The sequence below is a fragment of the Erinaceus europaeus genome, chromosome 2, assembly GCF_950295315.1.
Source record: "Erinaceus europaeus chromosome 2, mEriEur2.1, whole genome shotgun sequence".
Taxonomy (NCBI): Eukaryota; Metazoa; Chordata; class Mammalia; order Eulipotyphla; family Erinaceidae; genus Erinaceus; species Erinaceus europaeus.
In genome coordinates, this window is record NC_080163.1 from 104,809,222 (window position 1) to 104,834,076 (window position 24,855).

At 36.5% G+C, this 24,855-nt stretch overlaps 1 non-coding gene across 1 annotated transcript; it reads left to right on the plus strand.

Moving 5' to 3' along the window:
- Positions 1-20,381: 20,381 nt before the first annotated feature.
- LOC132537084 (U1 spliceosomal RNA) lies at positions 20,382-20,545 on the plus strand. The gene has a single exon (XR_009548574.1). It is a non-coding gene; the product is annotated as a U1 spliceosomal RNA (small nuclear RNA).
- Positions 20,546-24,855: the final 4,310 nt, after the last annotated feature.

Below are 24,855 nucleotides of genomic sequence, written 5' to 3' on the forward strand. Positions count from 1 at the left end.
GTTGCTAGCATAAATGAGCTGCATATATAGGGAATATCACACATATTCTGCCATCCACCATTCTTTGGTTGGGAATCCTTGAATATGAAAAACAGAAGAACTTGTCTCAAGTGTAAAATAAACACTAAGCTGGGGAAAACTGCATGGGGAACAGTTGTACTTACAGTGATGCAAGAAAAGATTCTCTTGTGATCTAAGGTAAGAGCACCTTTAGGCAGCTTTATTTTATGGAGCTCCAAGTTGGGAAACAAATTTGGTCAGTGCAAGGAATATGGTCAAATTAACTGAGACAATTACTGAGGTAGGATCAGCTTTTTTCTATTGGATGTAAAATTTGAAAACTGTCTTACCTTGAATTGATTTTATCCTCTCCATAAATTATGAAGTCTAACCTTTCTATACATCATCTTTTTTTTTTTTTTTTAAATAAAGATTTTGGCTAGTTGCTAGATCTTTATAATTCTTTGGGCTTCACTCTCACTCTGCTTGCCTTTTGTCCCCTGCTAATCATTTCCCTTATCTAGAGAAAACATTACAGGCTCTTTGTTTCAATTTAAGAAATAATTACTGCTGTTTGTAGATTTTGTACACAGATAGGATCATCGAGCAGGTGGCTGGTACCCAGCAAGAGATCTTAGGGTCACAATAAGGATGATAAAGGCAAACAGGACTTGGCATCTACCTTGCTCTCATTCTATACTAACATGACATCAGTTGTGGTCAATACAGTGCTCAGGGCAGAAAGAATTTTGAAAGGCTCTACAGTGAGGGGATATGGAGAGAAAGTTGATAGGAATTTGAGCAAAGTAAATGCTGTCCAAAAGCTGATTGAACAGCACATGCAAGTACCCCAAATGAGTTCTTGTCCCCAAATCAGTTGTCTTTAAGCAAATGTAGGGTCCTTTGTTGCTCTAGAATTTATCTCAGTGGTGGAATTATATAGTAAAATAAAACTAAAACCAAATGCCAGAGAACAGATGTAAGCAAAACCTCTAATTAATTGTTTGCTTCTCTCCTTGTAAACTTTATCTGTAGTATACATTTTTACTCTTTAGAACTGAGCACCATCTCCTCCACATGTGAGTTCAATAGTGGTATAAAGGTCTCACGTGGGAGTGTGTACAATGCTTGTGAAGTTAGACCCTTTTTAGTGGCTATTAAATTTCACAGCAGATAAATATTTGGGCAGATAAATATTTCAATGGTAGAGTGATAATGGTCAGAGAACTGTTCAGTTCTTACTTAACGGAATTTCAAGGACTGAACCTGCAATGCCCTGGTCTTAAGCATAAAAGTCAAGTGTGAGATTGGTACACAATCTCTTCAGCCCCAGGAAATATATAACCTAACTTAATTTCTTCCTTTTAATATTAATATAATTTCTGTCATATAAAGCCAGAGTTAAGACATTGACCATTTGTACAAGTGTCCATAAAAAATATCAAAACTCAAAAAGGAACAAATCGAAATAGAAATAGACTCTTAGAGATTTCTCTTTATTCTGTTTGAGTTCACTTTTTTTTTTTTTTCCTTCTTTTCCTCCTCCAGGGTTATTGCTGGGCTCGGTGCCTGCACCATGAATCCACCGCTCCTGGAGGCCATTTTTTCCCCCCTTTTGTTGCCCTTGTTATAGCTTCGTTGTGGTTATTATTATTGCCCTTGTTGACGCAATTCGTTGTTGGATAGGACAGAGAGAAATGGAAAGAGGAGGGGAAGACAGAGAAGGGGAGAAAAAGATAGACACCTGCAGACCTGCTTCACCGCCTGTGAAGCGATTCCCCTGCAGGTGGGGAGCTGGGGGCTCGAACCGGGATCCTTAACGCCGGTCCCTGTGCTTTGCGCCACATGCGCTTAACCCACTGCGCCACCACCCGACCCCCTTGAGTTCACTTTAATGCTTTCCTCACTTAATCTCTGGGGAAAAGTAAAAGTGATTGGTAATAGTAGTTTCAAGTTAAATACTTTTTACAAAATAATACTTTTAAAATTTAATCCTTGATAGCTTTTACATTGGTTTACAGTACTATAAATACACATCTGTATGTGTATTCAACTCACTATCAACATTCCACTGCTATCCTACCACCAAAAATACCCCTCTACACATTCTTCCCTTACTACCCCTTTCCCTTTACTATAGTTTTCACTGAGTTTGTTTTACTGAACTTATTGAGGTGACATTGTAATGCAACACTTCTGTATTTTTTGGAATGGTAGGTTCATACTACTTCAAAGGTCTTGTATCATGAGCCCAACAGAAAAGTACTAATAACCCCTTTTCCACCATAGTCCACTGGGCCACTCCACACTTTGCTTCTACTCACCTGCTCCATCTCATAACCTCAATTATACTGTCAAAATCCAAAGGTTCTATTTAAGAACAAATTAAAGCTTATTAAGGGTGGATATTATAATAGTAAAATGAATGATTTATTGAATAGTCTGTATATTTAGGAAATACATAGCCATACATATAGTCTCATTGCTAAAAAGGTAAGTAAATGCATGACAGAGGTCAGGCTTCACATATAGATGATTAAAAGAACTGAGACTAAGGTATGTATAATGCTCTGAAAATGAGGAGAGAGATTATGATTCAGGAATGGGGAAACCTTTTTTTCTGTCAAGGGCCATTTGGATATTTATAATATCATTCAAACATCATACAAAATTATTAACTTAAAAATAAGTACTTACTATTGCTATATTGCTAAGAAAAACAGCTTCTAGAGTTAGTGAATTTCAAATTCTAACTGTGGTTACCTTTCAGGGCAAGTCCAAATAATTTTGGGAGCTGCATGTAGATTTCGGGTGGACATTCAGCATCCCTGGTTTAAAGATTTGGTTAACAGGACAAAAATGTTTCAGTGGCAGAGGGCATACTGACCCTGTATGCAGCTCTGCTTTAGAACCATATAGCAACTCCATGGATAGTGAAGTGGTACTTTGGCATCTTTGCTCCTATTTCCAAAGAAATGGGTAGGCACATTCTTGTTACTTTCCACTCACTGTTCACTTTCTACCAACATGGCAGTCTATTTTATAGTCTTTCCCAGGTTCAGGAAAGATAAACTCAAGAGGCAAAAACCGACTCCCACTTAGACTGGCCCCATTTGTATAGATAGTCTCAATTTTATTTAGGAAGAATTAGGAAGAATTCAAGCTGCCTAGAGCCCCTAGCTACTATTAAGGGGCCTTATAAGTGCTAAGCACTCAGCGTGTGTCTTTATTTTTTATTTCTTTATTGGGGCATCAATGAGGTTTACAGTCGATAGTGAAATCCAGTAGTTTGTACATGCATTACATTTCCCAGTTTTCCACATAACACTTGAGCCCTCACTAGGTCCTCCCCATGCCATCATGTTCCAGGGCTTGAGCTGTCCCCCAACCCCAGAGTCTTTTACTTCAGTGCAGAACACCAACTCCAGTCCAAGTTCTGCTTAGTGTTTTCCCTTCTCATCTATTCAACTTCTGTCTATTAGTGAGATCATCCCATATTCATTCTTTTGCTTCTGACATCTCACTTAACATGATTCCTTCAAGCTCCATCCAAGATGGGGTGCAGAAGGTGAATTCACCATTTTTAATAGCTGAATAGTATTACGTTGTGTATATACACCACAAGTTACTCAGCCACTCATCTGTTGTTGGACACCTGGGTTGCTTCTAGGTTTTGGCTATTACAAATTTTGCTGCTATGAACATAGATATAAACAATTTTGGGGGTGGTGGGTGTGTTTTGTTATTTAGGATATATCCCCAGGAGAGGAATTGCAGGGTCATAGGGTAGGTCCACTTCTAGCCTTCTGAGAGTTCTCATCTTCATTAATTGTATAAATAAAAAACAAAATAAAATAGAGGAAAGTAAAAGAAAAGAGGAAAGTCTAGAATATGATGGAGACAAAATCACCCTTGTCTCTGATACCTCCCAGAATCAGCAATGAGTCCCCTTACACTTCAGTATGAAGTTGAGAGTCTTCAGCACAATCTCAAGAAATCCTGCCAGCAAACTGTGCCCTAGCCACTCACAATCTTTACTATTTTCTACTAAATCAAATAAAGCAAATGGTCCAGTTTTCCCAAAGCCTTATATTTTCATGGGTATTTCCATAATACTTCATTTTCCTGGCTACCAACCTGTATCTACTCTTACCCCATTTTCTCAACCTAGACCATAATACTTACTCTGTATAGCTATTCTCATTTTCCCAATATTTCCTCTGGTAAAGACTCTACATCAGGTTCTCTGAAGGCCAAGGACTGTATCAGTTTTCTCTACAGTTTCAGGTTACAGAGCAAGTGGCTTATAGGTGACATCAGTAGCTTTTTCTCCTTTTATTAATAAGAAAATGCCACACAAATATGAATAATGATGTGGAATTGATAAATCTTTTTCACATAAAAGTTGTATGTACATGTATTCATAACTTTAACTATATTATCATACATTTTTATAACTTAGACTTTTGTACTAACTGGTGTTTCTTCTCTTGTGTACATGAAAATTCACATCTTTATAGAGAGAGTTCATTGCTTGTAAACATTTAAGTGTGACTTCTTAGCTAACTCATTTATCACTCAGGCTCCTGTACTTCCACTTCCATTTGAAACTTGAACATATTTCTGCTAAGGAGTCTATAAAGCAGCTTATCTGTTGCACTTAAAAGTGTTTTTATAGGAAACAACCAAACATAAATAATAAATACTGAAATACACTTTGCCCTTCCATCACTGAATTAATTTGCCCTCCAGTACCTATGTAATGTATCAGGTGCACAAGTCTAGACTCATTTAGATTAGACATAGCCAAGAATATGGATTAGACACATATTTATCATCTTGATTTATTAAGGAGCAGCTGTAGAATGATACTAATTAAATGTCTCTGCTTTCTTTGTGAGGCTATAATTGTTTTTGTTACAGGCAGAAGTATAAGGAAACAAATAGGGGTATTTGAATGCATTAAATCTCTAAGACAACTTATTTGTTCAAGGAGGGTATTTTCATAGTTTACAAAACCTGCATGTGGTATATTGTATTCTAAAGCATTTTTCCTGTATTATTTATACTATTATGAATCATGTAGCCACTAGTTTCTGAGTATCCTCAGTCTGCTATGCTCTGTGCTTGCCTCACAGATTCTACTTTACATGAACTTACTTATTCACATATTCTTCATGGAAATGGTATAAATATTCAAAGTCAGGGCAAATGTAAGTTTCCCATATGCTTTTTAAAGTATTATTTCCCTCAGACTTTCTATAGAAGTTGCATATTCTACCATTACTAGCTAAAGGTAGGACAATTAGAAATAACATTAAAAAAAAGAAATAGCACAAACCAGAATTCCTGAGAGTTTAGGTCAGTTTTTTTTTTTTTCTTTAATTCTATTGAGAAAGCTCAAGTGAAAGTGATTGTTCTTTGGACTAGTTGTGACAATAAAATATATCAATGAAATGAGAAAGTGGGCTTGATAAATTTATGACATGCTAAGTCTAGTTAGAGGGAAAAGTAGGCAACTTCTTCACTGTAAACTTCTGGTCTAATACTATTCAATATGAGATGCAAAAGGAAAAGAATCATTGAATTGGAATAAAAAGAAAACTTCACATAACTTGCAGACTTTGCAAAGATTTGAGTAAGATGTCTCACTGCATCTTATATAATTACTTGCTTTCTTTTCTCTGTAATCGTTCTGACTCATATGTCATGCGCATTAAATATATTAAGTGAAGTACCTGTAAACTAGTGCAGACCAAACAGGCTAGCTCCTGGTATTTGAACAAACGGTTCAAATCATAAAATTAAACAAACTTTCTTTTTCCCTCTTTTCATTTTAGAGAATCCTGCAAAATGAACTTAAAAACTTAGTAGAAACTAATTTTCAATAGCAAGAAAATGTATGTAAATGTTAAAGAGCAAGTGAGATAAATAACACAAGTATACCAGCAGTAATCCTGTCATTTATAAGTAAATAAGATGGCTTTATGTTACAATATAAAATAAGAAATCAGAATTTGGAAAACAGTAAACATACTACTTTAAAAACGTGACCCAGATAAAGTTCTTGAAAATGAGTTGGATTCTAATTTTCAGCTCAGACCATTTCTGCAGCAGTGGTATGTGTTCCTGGGAGAATATAAGACTTGTAATTTCATTTTTGAAATTGTAGTAGCGGTAGGGTTTTTTTTTTTTTTAATTTAAAGCTTTGGTTCACTGACTTTGTGCCTAACTCATTAGCATCATATTAAAATTCCCAGTTTTGGAGGACAGGTTGTGATAAATTCAGAACATTTAAATTTTTTTTTCTCCAACCCAGTCTAATCTGTTCTTCTGTGGCGTTTCTTACAGAAAGAGGGGAATTAAAATTAATGGCAAATAGTTATATTGTTCCTCTGAATAAAATGCATGTTAGGACAGATTTTTTTTCTATCTACAGGAGAGTTTTATGTTAGCTGACTTGGCTTTATATGAATTGGCAAAATACAGTGTTGTGGAAATGGTATAGCATGTAACATTTCTGTACAGCATTTAACCTTGTTTAGGCAGCATGTCTGGATGTGCTAGGTGAGCTGGCGGCCTCTGGCTAAATCTGCTCCTCTCTGGATTGTCATCTATGACTGCTACTGTTGGTCTGAGATTCTTCAGTCTTATTGCTATCTATTAAAAAAAAAAAATTAAGAGAGTGAGTTGTCAGGTGACTCACCTGGTAGACTGCATGCATTACCATGTACAAGGACCCATGTTGGAACCCTGGACCATCTCATAGAGAAGGGAGATAGCTTCACTAGTGGCTTCTGTTACTGAAACCTGTTGTTTTTGGTGGGTTATGTTGTTTTCGCCGGGCTGGCTTCACGGGCGGGTAACAGACGACCAGGGACTCATGGTTGATCTGTAGGCAGTATCTCTTTATTCATGCAGGACGCAGCACAATCTAAGACGAGCTAAGCTAAACTCAAGTACCCTAAAACTCACAATGCTGTCTTTATATATACTAGCTAAGTAGGGTGGAAACAGGATGTGACATAGAGAGGGTGGAGAGAAAAGTGACTGGTGAAAATCAGAGTGTGACAAGGAGGGGGCAGAGCAGGCGAGAATCCTATTACTGAACCACCAATGCCCTGGAGTGCTTTATGTAAATGTAAAAGTGATTTATGTAAATAGACCAAAGCTTTGAATGAGATTAAATCTATCCCTATATAGGTATATGGTTAAGCAGAAGCCAGGGGGAGCTGGCATACTATCCAACAGAAACCCAGTTGAGAAACAAACTTGCCAACTAATGAAGAGTGTCCCCTTATAGGCAGAGTCTACTGTACAAGTAGTGGAATTTTCAATTATATTTATATAGTTTAATGCCACCTTTGCATCATTTCTGAGATTTTTTTTTTTTTTTTATAGAAGTGAGAGACAGAAGTAGAGAGGGAGCTACAGGCAGAGAGAGGAGAAATAGCTATAACATGGCTCCACCTCTCATGAAGTTTCTGCCTACGGGTGGGGATTGATGGCTTGAACTTAGGTCCTTGTGCATAGTAATGTGTGTTCTATTTGGTGAGCTCGACCCTTTATGTATAATATTTAAGTATATTTTAAAATTTATTCAGTAATATACTGTATATTACCATGCAATAAAAACAGAGGCAATAAAGCCAGCAAAATAGCTCATTTGGATAATGTGCTGTTTTGATATGTGTACAACCCAGGTTTGAAACCTTCCCCCCCACAATGAAGGGAGCTTCAATACTATGACCTTTCATTTTATGTCTCTTTTTCTATGCTTCTCTGTCTCTATTTTAAAAAAAGAGAGAGGGAGTCAGGCGGTAGCGCAGAGGGTTAAGCACAGGTGGCACAAAGAGCAAAGACTGGCGTAAGGATCCCAATTCGAGACCCTGCAGGGGTGTCACTTCACAGGCGGTGAAGCAAGTTTGCAGGTGTCTTTTTCTGCCCCTCTCTGTCTTCCCCTCCTCTCTCCATTTCTCTCTGTTCTAACAACAATGATAGCAGTAACAACAACAATAATAACTACAGCAATAAAACAAGGGCAACAAAAGGGAATAAATAAATTACATATTTAAAGAGAGAGAGAGACCATAAATTGTACTTTGGGTTACAGGATAAAGTACACATGTATAGATGAAATAACACTAGTATGTTGTAATCTGATTGACTATAGGAACAAGACTGAAACTGAGAGAGGATGTTCGATTAGATGCTTAAGGCTGAGCCTCTACACTGCCATTTTCCATAACCAGAGTCCTCATATGTCAACACAGTACTGACTCCTTAGATGCTGGGTATAACACCTAGCAGTAGCTAAACATGAATCTCACTAAGTGAAGACTACTTGTATATTTCTTAACTTCACCTGTGCTTTGGATAGATCTGCCATTAATAACCCGAAGTGGTCTTTCTGTTGTTCACACTGTCTTTCTCCTTGTTTTCCATCTGCTGATTCTGTGTACTCTCTGCTATCAAATTCCCTACATAAATGGCAAAAGGAGGCTTGTTTTGTGCCTCCCCAATTGTGTTTTTATCTACTGTTTAAAATACAAATGTCGTGATACTTCTATAGTAGTGCTGAGTTTTCTTTTCCTTATATTAACTTAATAGTTTTACACATGCCCATTTGTTCTTGCTGTATATATGTGACAAAATTGTAAATTGGTGTAACTCTCATAAAGAAAAAAAATGGACAAGGACTGTAACTCAGGTACATACACACATGTTTTGTATGTATGAGATCTTGAGTTCAATTCCAGATGTTTGATAAAATGGCAGAGCAGTATGTTAACCTCTGTCCCCCTTCTTTCTTAATAAGCAACATATAAAACTAAGATTAATGGATTGATTTTACAGTTAATCTTTCTTGCTGATTTTCTGCATTTTTTGGAGACTCCCATTTTCTGTAACCAACAACAATCTTCAGCTTACAGATTTGATGTATAATAACTCTGAAAGTTGGTCAGGGCAAAGATGGGGCAAATTGACTGTCAGGCAACATGACTCTTGAGGCTTCATCTTTCAGTCTAAAGAAAACCTATTTGCTCCTATATGCTAAGGTTACAACCAATTCTTCTTAAGTGCAGGATATTATTTCCTCACAGTCTCTGAGAATAACCCCTTTTCCAGGTTTGTTCATGCTCTTATATCTCTTTAAAAACATACGTGTAGAGCTTCATCTCTATAGCCAGGACTAAGGTGGAGAGGGGAGAATACAGATCAGACTAAAAAGTTCAGGAGAATTTAAAAAAATTAGCAGTTAAATTATATCTTGGAGCAAATATTTACTAAGATAAAAGTTAATACAAAATTCCAAGGTCAGCTAAATTAACTTATTAAAATAAAAATAAAAATAAAATAAGTTCTGGGAGCCAGGCGGTGGCACACCTTGTTGAGCGCACATGTTACAGTGTACAAGGACTCAGGTTGGAACCCTGGGTCCCTACCTGCAAGGGGAATGCTTTGCAAGTGGTGAAGCAGGGCTGCAGGTGTCTCTCTGTCTCTCTCCCTTACTATCACCCCGTTCCCTCTCAATTTCTGGCTGTCTCTATATAATAAATAAATAAATAAATAAATAAATAAATAAATACCTCTATTTTGCTACTACATGAATGGAACTGAAGAGAATCACGTCAAGTGAAATAAGCTAGAAGAAGGACAAGTACAGGACAGTATCACTCATAGATGGACTGAAAGAACAAATCAAGTGATAATGGAGGGTGAAAACTACAGCCTTTTTGCAGAAAATTTGAAGACCAGGGGTGAATAAGAGAGGGAAGGAATGCCAAGGGCAGTTGAGGGTCTTGAGCTCTGTGATGGAGAAGGATGATGACTGGGTAAATATGAGATGTGGATACACTCACCTTGGGGAGGTGTGAAACTGTACTCCAGTGAAAATAGATGACAGCCATGTAAATTATTATTTTCATCTATGAGTTATTAAATATTATGATTATTATTAAAGTGTGTTCTGACTTGGATAAAGAATATCTATAGCCTGGATCTATTGACTCTGCATTTAACCACTCCGCTAGTTTATACTGACGCCCCCCCACCCCATCCAGTCATTTTAAGTTACCTTAAAACCATGAACTTATCCTCTGCTTTGTACCATAATCATATTATTAGCAAATATAACAAGATGAAAACTAGGGAAGTGGAGAGAACTAATTCAAAAAGTTAGGTAAATAGCAGAAGAAGACAAGGTTACTCTAAAATCAGAGTATTACGTCATTTTAATTCATGATTTGCCATCTTATGTTGTAATGACATATGTAAGATATTATTGTGTGTAATAATATCTTACCTAGTTTTCAGCATCTAAAACCATATATCCATTGTCTGTATATTTCTCAGTCATTTTTTTTTCTAAAGTCAAATGCAATTCCTACCAGGGAAAGAGATACCCTAGAGGATGGAGAATAGGTTCCATACATATAGACAGGAGGTGGGAGGCACAAAGATTTGAAAAGAGAACATGAAAGTAAGCATCAGCCCCACAGAGCAAGGTTGTGCCTCTGCAAAATGCCTTTGTTGCCTATTATTACAGAAATGCTATTGGATGCAGGATATTAGCAAAAAAGCTCTGTTTGCACACACGTCTATTGTACGTTTTATTCCCCAAGCACATCCCAATTGTCTTACAATTGGTTTGTTCATTTATTTTCCAATAACCAGAATGTTTTCTCCTCCTCACAGCTATTTCATAATAGTGCTGATGTCGGAACCACCGGGAAAAACATGAGTGTTAACGTACACTATCCTATGTACTAAATTTTCCATCACCAGGGGTTTTGCAAGTGATAATAGAATAATTCTCTACTTTTATCAAAGATGCCCTTTCATCCTGAGGTTTATTTTCAGTTGCAAGGTTTTTTTGGTGTATATTTCATAATTCACATAAGGAACTAACACTGAATGTTTTGCCAGTTTTAATTAAGCCTTTCTAGCACGCTCAGGTGCACTTATTCAAAGCTATCCATCACATCCAAGCAAATCAGGAGGAGGGTTTAACATGTGTTGAGTAGTAATCTTGTTGTATTTGTGTTCATCTGTTCATCAAAGAAAAAAAAATAGTCAATTTAAAGCAACTTGGGAGTGACAATCCTTGTCTTTAAGGCAACTGTTGTATAATTGACCTCCTTTAGCATTTAATTTCTCAAGCCTCTAGGAAGCTTAATTTTGAACATCAAAGAGGTACCTGTGGAAGAACCGGTTCCAGACTGGTGAGTAAACAAATTAGAGTTAATAGGGTCATTAGCTTTTGTGATAAAAATTTAGACTGGGTATTTCTCACTAACAGATATCTTAACTGTCAGCATGTTAGTTTTTGTAAGCCTTTTAAAATATAACCAGACCTAGAATTTGATAAAATGTTATCTACTCTTCACTTAATGGGATTTCATAAGTTCTGATAGAGCTCAGGTTTTAGAATGTAAAAGTGTTTATGAAAATCCCTTCCTTGCCACTTCTAATTCATGCCGATAAATGTATTTGCTGTATGTCCATGAATTATAGAACTCTGTGGTTCCAGCTACACAGTGAGAATCCTACTCTCCCAGTCAGGGTGCCAGCTCTGTAACAAAGTGTTGTCTTCTAATTGCTCAGAGCACAGTAGCAACTGTGATATATTTAAACAAAAGGAGTAATTCATGAAGATACAATATGAGGGTGGGGGTGAGGAATTACTGAAAGAGTGTGTTTTGCATTAAGCCTCAATACCTGCAAAAAAAAAAAAAGAAAAAAAAAGATGTGTTTAACATAGAGGAAAAAAATAAATATTTGCTAGTTTTGTCAAAGGAGACCCGCAGCAGTTATTTAGACTGGAAATCTGCAGCTGGGCAAGCACATCCAGTGGTAAACCACCTCCTCACTGTGAAAACTTATTGTACCAGCAGGATATGTGAAGAGAGAACAACAATGAAAGCTAAAGCGAAAAGTCAAAGAAAAACAGAGTGAGGCAGAGATCATGTGGTGCTCTTGTGTTTTCTAATGTGTGTTTGGGAGCTGCTGTGTAATGTAACTTAATTATGAATGAAAAAATTTTAAATGCATATTTACTCTTTCCCTTCTGAAGATATTATATGTCAAAGTGCTATTGTGGCTGTCCTTATAATTGGTACAAATCAGCTTCACACCAAAATTCATCTCCTTAGTTTCTTTTGTTCATCGTCTGCTATCTCTGTCAAAAGATCTAAAGTACTATTTCCTTACTTCTGTTTGTACCAGAAATAATATACATATAAATATACATGTAGACTACTATAATAAATATGGAAAGGTTGCAGAGAGGCGATTCTATTGTTGGGCTAGAGAAGCCCTTTAGTGATAGTGGTGTCAATGATTAATAATTTTATGTCTATAGTAATTTTTATGTTTTATTCAATTCTCAATTAGTATTATACTTATAGAAATTAAGATCACCATTACTAAAGTGATAAACTCATCCTTTTTCTGAATAACTTTTTTTTGTGCACCTTGAGAAGTGTTAGATATTCCTACCTCTGCTGATGCTTCTAAATTACGAGAAACAACAACAAAAAAAAAATTAAAAGGCTATAAAACTAGATTGCTGGAAAGCAAACTTCAGTGAGGACATAAAGGAGGTAAAGCCTCCATGATTCAAATACAGAGATTTCTCATGTGACTCACTCATCCTGAGGAAGCTTTAAAATTGCTCAGGTCAGAATTTCTCTCCTTCCCAATATAAATAATGATAAAGACCCATATGGAAATCAGGCCCAAGAAGCCACCTGGTTACTAAAGATCATTCTTGGTTTGGGTCAGCAAATGAAACCTTAAACTTTCCCACAATATGGTGGTAAAACCTCAAATCATTTTCTGTTTTCAAGCTCTGCCACATTTGGGGAGATAAACTCAGAGGCACCATAAAGACCTCAGATTTACCTCTTGTAAACAGTGTTATCATTTGACGTGGGACTGACCCACCATTTCTGCACAATACAGCAACAACCTGTGCTCACTTGATCCCTGCTGTGCTGACAAAATGAAGAAAATGCTGATATGCTGTCTTCTGCTGGATTTATGACCTGAATTTTGGAATATTTCTATGTACAAGTTACTGCTGTCACTCACCTTTTCAATTGCCTTTTCACACACACCTAAAGAGAAAAGAAAGTGATGTAAGAGATCATTTGCATCTTGAGTATAATGAAGCAAATAACTGTACATAAATGCAGGTAAAGCAACATTTTAAAGAATGAAAGCAACTGAGGGTTGAGGAGGTAGGAGTTAATTCAGAATCAGAACACAAGACTTCTTTCTATGTGTGAGGCCCAAGGTTTAATCTCTTGGATCACCATATGACCAAAGTGAGTGGAGCTCTGCTCTCATAAAAATAAACACATAGGAGGCCAGGCAGTAGTGTAGTGGGTTAAGTGCTCAGGGAGCAAAGCTCAAGAACTGGCAAGAGGATCCTGGTTTGAGCCCCCGGATCCCCACCTGCAGGGAGGTCGCTTCATGAGCGATGAAGTCGGTCTGCAGGTGTCTATCTTTCTCGCCCCTTCTCTGTCTTCTCCTCCTCTCAGGATTTCTCTCTGTCCTATCCAACAACAACAACAACAGCAATAAAAACAATAATAGTAACATCAACAATGGTAAACAACAGGGCCTCAAAAGGAAAAAAAATGGCCTCCAGGAGCAGTGGATTTGTAGTGCAGGCACCAAGCCCCAGCAATAACCCTGGAGGCCAAAAAAAAAAAAAAAAAGCACATATTTTTTTCTTTGTCATCACCAATTCAGGCCAACTTATTTCAGATAGAAAAGGAGATAGGAAAAGGGGAAAATAGACCACAGCACCAAAGTTTACCACAATGTGGTAGAGACTGAACATGAACCTGGGTCTTGTGCATGACAAAATCATTATACAATCCAGATGAACTCTATTGATGACCCCAAAATAAAAAATTTTAAATACCTAAAGGTTAATTACTTAGTAACTTTGTCCTAGAAATCAGCAAAGGTAAATAGTGGTAAAAATGAAAATTTAATCCTAAAAGAAAAAAATTATCTAAGAAAATCAAGTTAAAAAAACAGATGGAGCTTTCTCTTCCAATAGCCAACTAATGAAAACTATTGTATGAATAATATTGTCCATTCTAGGGACAAATGTAAATTTTTGCCAGTCCAAGTCAAATACTTCATGATTCCATGACCCCAGAAGTTTCAAGCATCTGCATTTTTACCTGAATTAATCGAGGAGCATAAATTGGAAGTAAATCATCCATCATCATTAATTATCTGTTTGACTGATGTCTGAGCTTTCTTACATTTTAATCTTCATTAGCATGGAAGGAAGAGCAAATCCCAGAGGGCATGACACATGTGTTCTTGCGTTCTGCATATGTCTCTTCAGAACACTCAGCCACTTTAAGAAACAACTTTCCTCAATGGGAAATTGATGCCACCAGGGTTTTTGTTGTTGTTGTTTGTTTGTTTTTTTCCCCTGAATACTTAAGATCAACTCAAAAGGCTCAAAAGAGCAGATAGACACAGAAAATGTTTCAGTTCTTTAGGTGCAAACACTTCAACCATATCCTATAAGATAATAATATGTCCTGGAGGGACACCGCAGCTTCCTTATCCTAGATATATTTCCCTTACTCTTTGTTATGAGCTATCCTAAGCTAAATAATAATAATCAAAAACATGACTCCATTTCTTCTAACGCTTGTTAAGTAGATAGACTTTCTGAGTGCTGTCTGGTATACAGAAAAAAAAATTACTTGCAATTAGGCTATTTGAAGTAGTTTACTTGTAAAGGAGGAAGGTAAACCACGATGCTATTTTGATGAAGCATGTAATGAAATGTTGCTTCGTATTCTTTCATCTGTGAAAAGGAAGAAATGTTCTTGACATATGTAATCATAGCTCAGTGATAAATTTTTTTTTTGTTGCACACAACATCCTTAAACATAGAGACCACTTCTATTCATGCTGTCCCTTTATTTAATTGTAACTTAGGAACTGTTCCTCTTTCAGAATTTGACCACAAACTCGCTATTCTCTCACCTTTGTTCTTCCTATTAGTCATTATAAAGCAAGTCTGAAAAAGGTCCTTTCCATTCTGTATCTTCTACAGTAACTTGACCAGCTAAGATGTATAGTGTATTGCCTGAGTTAGGTGCTGTTTTCAAGGGAAAGATACCATTACACACAAGAAACCAATATGTCATAACTGATATTTTGTCACAAAAATGAGACGGCCTTACAGAAATCCTAGAAGTATTCCTTAAAGCTTGGAGAAAATCTGTTCTTATATATATAGCCTAATAACAAGATTGTTTTTATTATCTGTTCTCAGGCTTTTTAAATGTTCTGACATGATTAGGGTAATCTTAATGAAAATTATTCTGTTGCACTCTGATTAGTGGAGCTAATCTTCCAGAAAGAGCCTCCAACCTTTTCTCTAAACATCTTTCTTTTAAAAATGGTAATTATTAGCAAAACTGTTGCAGTATATCTTTCATTAGTGAAAGAAATGTGAAGATTTAATATTTCTTGTAGCACTAAACTGATATTGGAAAACCAGAGTATTTGAAGAAATGGATAAACAAAATCAGAGTCCATTTATTGATCTAATTTATTGTGGTCTCAGATTATAGTGCAGCAGTAATTTAAAGAGCCATTTTTCAGAACAACGTAAAAAACGAAAGAGGGGAGGGAGAAGAGATAAAAGAAAAAGAGCCAGTAATAAGACCTCTTCGCTAATTCAGCTGTAAATGCTGTCTAACTGACAAATAAGTGGGCAACCTCAGAAATAGGATTGCATGTGCTCTTCATGTTACTCTTCTTTTGTTAATTTTGGGATTGGTTGACCTGTTCTCAAATGTCCTTGGCCTGCCAATTCTACAGCAAATTGATAAACTGCATCTAAATGTGTTTCCTTAAAGGAAGATTTAACCGAGAGGAGAGTATGGTGTTCTTCTCCCAAGGATCAGATATCTTCACAGAGGTCCCCTAGGCACCACAAAGTAGTTTTAACCTTCAAAAGTATCAGCCTCCTTTGGTGTACTTAGAGCAAAGCTACACAGAATAACATCCTACAGGATTCAAACAGTAGCATGCAGGAGCTCGATCATCTCTGGAGGGCTTTCATTTGACAAAAAAGGAAAAGGAAACAGTTCTTTGTGTTTTCCCTTTTTTTTTAAAGAAACAAAAGGCTGTTCAATTCTGTCATCCTATTTCCTTTCCATATTCCACTCCAGAATTCTACATGTTTTGCTGTGGTACAAGACAAAGGTTGCTAGCTCCTTTGTAATCCACAAAACAGGAACCTTCTTAAAATCATGCAAATTTTTCTTTATAAAGAGTCACTTGTGAAAATGTGAAGGGATAATAATTACAGTCATTTCCATAGTTTATTGTTCTTACAGTCTGGATTTCTTTTTTAAATTCCATTTTAAGAATATAAAACTAGATGGAACGGTGATCCCCAATTTATTTGATATTTCAAGACAAATAGCAAGTCAAAAAATTGGGCTCATTTCCTATCATATTTATTAGAAGAAACTTCCATCCGTGCAAGTATCTTTATTTATTTTATAGCTGCTAGAAGCAAGAGGGTAACTTTAAATGGAGCAAAAATAAATTCTGCATGCCTTTATTTCTCTTTGGGATGAAGGCAAAGGAGTGTAGTCAGCTCTAGTGTCTGCCCTGATTTCACTCTGACTAAAGTGGCTATTTGATTAATCGGTTTTATGCATTAAATTTACTTTTACAAAATCTAAAAGTTATTCTTATCCATATCTCTCAGTTTGACTGATTAATTATCTATGGTTCCCTGGAACATACCATGATCACAGTAATGTTCTTTGGAGATATAATCATCAAAGAGCATCCCTTGGTTAGTGTGGTACATGAGAAGGGCATAAATAATGAAATAGAACAGGGGCCATTAATTCGTTCTGTTTTGTTTTCAGTGCTTGGAGGTGGGTTTACTGGGTAGGGGGTATAGAGTAAAAGGGGGAGTGAGGGGAAGGCGAAGAAAAGGGGCTGTGCGTCAGAATTGTGTACTACCCATTTTAGCTGGTCTTCTTTGGGCCATAAGCCCTGAGGCTCTGGCAAACCTTGAGGGCTTAGAAGTTTTCGTTTTGGCTTGCCAAGCATTGGCTATTCCTGAGGCACAAAACACTCATTTGGAGCTAAATATATGTTTCTCCAACATGAGATGATTAGAAGGAATTATTTCCCCATGCCTTACATGATTTAAACTTTAAACCATTGTTTCATGCAGAATTCCAGGCATGTTTTATTCCAAAGTTTGAAGTCTAATTAACTTTATATTTTATATTAGTACGTGATATTGATACTTAAGAATGCAGAAGAACAGAGGGCAGAAGGCAAAGCCTTCCAAATAGATTTGCCCCTAAGTTTTGACATAGTTAAAGAACTGATGAGTTCACTGGGTGAATTTATGTTATATCAATAGATTCTTCTTCTGTTAAAAATATATTATTCTTCTAAGCACTCCACCTATAGAACATTTATATCAAGAACATCAAGCTTAGAATTTTCTTTCCTAATATCCCTTTGTCTGTTTATCCTTTCCCACTGTGTTTTAATTTTACTGCAACTTGAATGTTTCTATAGTGTAGACACTTTAGTGCAAAATTGTGGTTGATCAGGTTTATTGAATGCAAATCTGCTTTGTTCAAGTGCACTGGTTGAGGGCTGTGGGCTGCATAGTCTTTTTACTACTTACTAATGAGAGCAGTTGAGTTAGTGCCCTGGGGCAGAGCTGAGCCAGGCACAGGAAGGCTCCTCGCATCTCCCTGTGGGTAATTAAATGGCAAAGCACTTCATCCTACTAAGGAGACACAACCTTACTCCTGGATTGATTTTTTTTTTTTTCTAATGGAAGAAAGAACAGCATAATAAGCCTTAACCCAATAATGTTCAGTGAATGACTTTTGGAAGAGGTGTATTTTCTGGGATCTCTGCCTTCAACTTTGTCAAGCATCCCCAAAATAAAATATGGAATAGCTACATTACTCTTAACAAGTTCAAGGAAGGTAGGAGCGGGAGAAGGTTTGCAAATAGAATGTTTCCTTGTGATTTTCCTTTAGCATAATCTTGAAGTAAAAATGAATGTGGGTGGGTGAGTCAGGGAAACAGTACAATGGCAGTGTGAAATACATATGAGAGGTTCCAGGTTCAATAATACCCAGCACCACTAATAGCCAGTCTCGATGGTGCTCTGCTAAAAATAAATAAATAAATAAATATACAAACAAATAAATAAACAGAATAATAAAATGGTTGGCCCATCTCCTTGACTGAAGCAAATCCAACTTCCTGAAATAATAAATTTTATGCAGTGTAATATTTTCTGCATATGTTGTTTTAAGCAAATTAAATGTAGAGAAAAATAAACCCATTTTAAAACTAATCAGAGAATTGGTAAATAATATGAATTGGTCCCAGCAGTCAAAAAGGTAAAATCTACCAGCTATATGTTTTTGACCCTATATATCAGATCCACCTTTGACAGGTGAAGTGATATATTTTCTATTCTGGTATGAATTCCATTTCACTATATACTGGGGGAAAGGTGGGACTGGCACATATTTCCCTGTTGGTATACTTCTAAATTCTGCTTCTAAGACCCCTTCTGTTTCATTGGTTTAATCTCCCCTGCTTGGCACTGTATTCTATTTACATAACCACTGTTAACTAGGCACCCCTGCCTCCAGGGCATTGGTTTAATTCTCATTGGTTCGCAGGCTTTTTCCTTCTCCCCACCCCCTGTCCTACGAACATCCTCTTTGGACCTGACTCTTCCACCTCTGGATAGAGAAGGTCAGGATTGTGATTAGAGATACCACTCAGCCATGAGTCCCTGGTCGTCTCTGTCTCCCACCCACGAAGCTCAGCCTGGCATAATGGCGCTGGAACAGGGACTCACATTTCCCCCAAATTTAAAAAAGTTCATTATGGCCTGTGAAGACAGCATAATGGTTCTGCAAAAGGACTTTCATGTGCGTGAGGTACCAAAGGTCCCAGGTTCAATCCCCAGTGCTACCATAAGCCAGACTGAGCAGTACTTTCTGGTCTCTCTAACTAAAAAAGAAAATTAAAAAAAAAAAAGTTCATTACATATTATTTCAACAAAGAACCAAGGAGATAGCATGATTTTCAGGAATTTTTAATTTTATTCAGGAAAATTGAGAACATTCACATGTTAGGCAGAGAGAGAGAGAGATATTAGGCAGAGAGAGAGAGAAAGTAAGACACAGAGAGAGAAAAGTAGAGATAGTACTCACATGATGACCTGGATAGACAAGTGCGAGAAAGAAGCCAACAGGTCCAGTTTTTAACATCCAAGCCCCACCTTCACCTTTCTAAGCCACATCTATCACCACTCCCATTTTCTGGGTGATATCCTCCAGGTACCTCCAACCTGCTTGGCTTGTGGCTAGAAGAGATCATGAAGCTTTGTAATGTGATTCAATATGAAAGCTCAAGCAAACAGGAAAAGGTTTTGTCCATTTGCCATTTGTGACAGTTTGTTTTCCCTTTTCTATCCACTGGAGATACCACAATAGTGAAAATAATTACTGAATTCTCATATCCCATGCACTCATTGCTTTAAATTATACTGAGATTATTTGAGGGAGGGGATTTATAGTTAAAGGATTGTTTGAGTGGAATTGAACAAGTATTATGTGGACAAGTATTTATAGTTTAACTTGTATTTTTGTTGGAGAGTCTTCATATTTTATCTCCTACATGATTCTGTCTCTGTCTTTCTCTATCAAGCTTTAAGCCCACTTGATCTATCTCTTTCCTCCTAATAGCAGTGAAAGAATTAAATTAAATGTAATTTGAATGGACTGGGAGGTGGTACAGTGGCTAAAGTGATGAACTTTCATGTGTAAGGTCCCAACTTTGATCCTTATATCACCTGTACCAGAGTAATGCTCTGTCTCTCCCTCAAATAAATAAATATTGATTATCAAATAAATACTGAACTTAAATTTATGGTCAGGCAGTATTATGTCTGTCAAGATTCTACGAGCATTGGCTTGGTGATATGCAACGTGGTCCCTGTTACTCAAGGACTTAGTCCAGGGGGTTCTGGGGTCCCTTTTTCTACAACCTACTGCACTGATCCCCTTCTGCAATCCATATTGTACTTACACAGCTCAGCTTCTAGTTCTACAGTTGCTAAATGTCCCAATCTACAAAATGATCTCCTGTTTCTATGAACGTCTGGGTTTTGGTTTGTTTTTGCCACCAGAGTTATAGCTGAGGCTCTGTGCAATGTATCTACTGCTCATGGTGGCCGTTTTTTCTTGCTGTTATTTCATAGGACAGAGAAAAGAATGAAAGGGGAGAAGAAGATTAAGAAGTAGAGAGAGATACTTACCTGACAGGGGAGATACCATGATCACGAAGGTGGTTTTCCCAGGGCGAGGCTTATCCATTGCACTCCGGATGTGCTGACCCCTGCTATTTCCCCAAATGTGGGAAACTGGACTGCATAATTTGTGGTAGTGGGGGACTGCATTTGTGCTCTCCCCTGCAATAATAAATAAAACAAACAAACAAACAAAAAAGAAGTAGAGAGACAGACATCTTTAGCACCACTCACCCCACAGAAAGCTGGGAAGGAACAGGGAGCTTGAGCCTTGGTTTATGTGATGCATGCACTTAATGGGTGTGCCACCACCCAGCTAGCTACATCTGTTTTGTTCAGAATGTTCAGAGCTGGTCAGATATCTCACTTAGATAGTATGTTCCTCTGCCATGTACACAACCTAGGTTTGAGCCTGGTCTCTACCACATTGAAATAAGTTTGGATGTTGTCATCTTTTACTCTTTTTTTGCATCTTTGTCTCTACTGTGCCACGTGCGCTTAACCCGCTGTGTAACGCCCGACTCCTCTTTGTCTCTATTGAAGAAAAAAAAAGTTCAGTGTGATTTTCAGTGGGTAAATATTTAGAAGTGTCTGTACTTTTTAAAAAATTCATTGCTTAATATTTTACTTATTATTATTTTTTTTTACTGGATAGAGAAAGAGAAACTGAGAAGCCAGATGAAAATAGAGGAGAGAAATAGGAGACACCTGCAGTACTGCTTCACTGCTTGTGAAGCTTCTCCTCAGTAGCTGGGAACTGAGGGCTTGAGCAGGTTCCTTGTGTATGGTAGCACAAGCATTCCACTGTTTACACCACCACTGCCTAGCCCCTCACAAATTGGTTTCTAATGACTTTATATAAATGAATTCTAAGTAAGGTATTTTGTTTTGAAAACATAAAGGGCTCAAGTGTTGGAATACTTTATAGAAATTTTTTAATTACAAAAGTTAACTAGGCTGGGAGTCGGGCGGTAGCGCAGCGCACGTGGCACAAAGCTAATGGACCAGCTTAAGGATTCCGGTTTGATTCCCGGACTCCCCACCTGCAGGGGCGTGCCTCTACAGGCTGCGAATCAGGTCTGCAGGTGTCTTTCTCTCCCCCTCTCTGTTTTCCCCTCCTCTTTCCATTTCTCTCTGTCTTATCTAACAATGATGACATCAACTACAACAACAATAATAACTACAATGATAACAACAACAAACAACAAGGGCAACAAAAGGGAAAAATAAATATAAAAAAATGTTGACTAGGCTGAAAATTTGGAAACTCAAGTATAATTAGAAGCACTTGTACATACATCATTTCCCCACCAAGAGAATTAAATTTTATATTATGGTATAAATATTTGCGTATTATTTTTAACGTGGTATATGCATATATATTTGCTATTTAATCCTACAAAATATTTTAAATCACTTCTCTTAACCTTAACCTTATGCCATAAGTACTTCTGATCCGTTAAGTGAGTTGTGATATTAATGGATGAATGATATATTATTTGTGTGGCTGTATAACAGTGTGCTGAAAAATTATTTTTGTATGGGGAGGATTAAAATAACCTAGCACACAAATTATTTTTTTCTTCTCTCTCTCTTTTTTTTCTCTCTCTTTTTTTTTTTTAAGCCAGCTAGAACTTTGCATTTTGTTTTATTGTAGTTAATGTTCTTAGTGTTTGGAATCCATAGCTCAGATTTTTGTTTTGTGGTGACTTTAGGCATTAATATGTACCAACAAAGAATACCTTCATCCAAATACTAGGATTTATTAATGTGTATTCCCTGTGCTGGCCAACTTTCCAGCATAGCAGTTTTAAAATAAAGTCTTGTGGAGGTAATTTGAAAACAAATAGAAAATGTTTAAGGAGTCTTCATAAGAGAGAAGTGTAATAAGAGGGAAATTAATTTCTAAATGTAGTTTTTCATTCTTCATAATTTTAAGATAGTCCTCAGCCATAGCTACGCAAGTAACAATACTTTAGAGTACAAAATTAAACTGTTAAAAACTCTTAGAAAGAAAACATTTCAGACATTACTGTTTTAATCTCAGGTTAGCACACTAAATGCAATTGTTTCATCAGATAACTGACATATTAGCAGTTGACATGGACAAACTTTATACAAATGTTTTGCTACTGTTATATATTTCAAAAACATTTAACCCAGTGAATGATATTCTGTTATGTGCAGAGAGGATTAAAATGAAGAAACAAGTACACAAAGTTTTTTTTTTTTTTTTTTTTTTTTGCCTCCAAGCTCATCACTGGAGCCAAGTATTAGCACTCTTCTACCATTCCCTGTAGTAATTCTTGTTTTTTTTTTCCCTTTCTTTTTTAGAGTGTGAGAGACTGAGAGGAAATAGAGAGAGAGAGAGAGACAGAGACAAAGACAGAAAAGCCACCTGCCCTACAACTCTGCCACTTATGAAGCTTCTCTTCAGGCTTGTAGGGGTTAAGGGCTTGAACATGGATCCATAACTATGGTAACATGTGTATGTTCTACTGGATATGCCATCTTCAAGCCCCACAATATAAATTCTTATACAGATATTTAATTAAAGTTTTAGGGAAAATTAAAATAGAATTATTTTGCCAATTTTTCCTGACATAAACAATCTGAGATTTAAAATACACCATGTCTTTCATATGTGCATTACATTTTATTGGACTTTTACTTTTTGGTATCTATTCAACTCAATAGTTTATATTAATTACAACATCTACTTTCCTCATATTTGACTTGTATGTGACATTATGTATAAGATGTAATACAAATAGAAAATATATAATATATAATTTTGCGGTGAGTATTGACGTAAATTTCTTTATTTTAATCTGAAAGAAATAAAATTCTATCTTAACCTAAAATACATACAAGTGTTACCTTAATAACTTTAAAAAAAAGTAACCTCTAGCATGGTGCTACAAACTTGAAAGTCTAGGCAAATATAATTCAGTAGTTATGATCTCATATAAATGTGGTTCACAAAAGCATAGATAAGTCTAAATTACTAACTTTTTCTATGTAGTTACACCAGTAATAGCGAATACTTTCTAGATTCTTGCTAGTTCAGAGCACTCTTTGAAGTGCTTTAGATATGTTAACTTAATCCTCATAACAATTCTAGGAGTTAGACTGATTTATTAACCCCTTACCTTAATAAGGTAAGGTTCAGAGAGGTTAAGTATCTTTTTCAAAGATGTCCAGGATGAATGGAGAAAGCGGTCGTTAATCCCCAGAAGGCTTGCAATACTCATGCTCCTCACTTCTATGCAACACCGCCCCACAATGCAAGTGTTTGTGTGTATTATAAATAGCAAGTATTCATACCCTGAGGGGGTGCTAATTTAGACACAAAAGACGGAAAGATCTAATATTTGATAATGTGATAATGGGCTTATAAATCCCATATATACATACACACACACACACAGATACTTCTGTGTATGTATAGATATACTGACTTTAATGGAGATATATATATTTGAGTATCATTAAAATGTAAAAAATTACAGGTAGAGGTATTATGCATATTTTAATATATTTAAACATTTCTTGAGTGTCTGGGGAGGTGGCTCAGTGGAAGAACAAAGGATTTGCATACTTGGAGCCCTGAAGTTTTGAAACCTGGCATGGATATGCCAAGAACTGTGTGGTGCTCTGATTTCTCCTTCTCTCCCTCCATATCTCTGTTTTTATCTCTCTCATACACACAGATACATAAATAAATATTTAAATGAAATGAGTTTAGTAATGTGTTCCAATATATGAGATACCTAAATCAGTGATGATTGTGATCATTTCACAGGTGATAAAGTAGGTTTAAAGACATTTAAATCTTGGGCTAAGGAGACAGCTTAATGGCTATGCAAAGAGACTTTCATGGCTCTAGTCCCAAGGTCCCATGTTCAATCCCCATACCACCATAAGCCAGAGCTGAGCTCTCCCCTCTCTATATATCTTTCATTTAATAAATAAAATATTTTTTAAAAGATATTTAAATCTTACCCAAGATTCACAGCTGGGAAAGGAATTAGGTACCTGATGAAAATTAATCCAGTGCTTCTTTTGCTCCATTAAATTTTCCTCTCCAAAAGTAACAAAAAAATGTAAGCACAGCCATCGGAAATAGTAAGGTCAGAGAAGAAGAGGTTTGCTTCTTTATGTGTTTAGATCTAGCAAACAAGATGGAATGACAGAAGTGCTGTGTGCAAAGATGGTAATGTATGTAATGTTAACAAATATCTACTCAATTCATTTTTTAATTAATTAATTTATTTAAGAAAGGAGACATTAACAAAATCATAGGATGGGGGGGTACAACTCCACACAATTCCCGCCACCCAATCTCCATATCCCATCCCCTCCCCAAGAGAAAACAGAAACAGAAGGAAAAGAGAAGTTGGGAATGTAAATATAAAAGGCATAAAAGAAGTTACAACCCACAGTGTAGAAAGAATATCAGTACAATCACATTG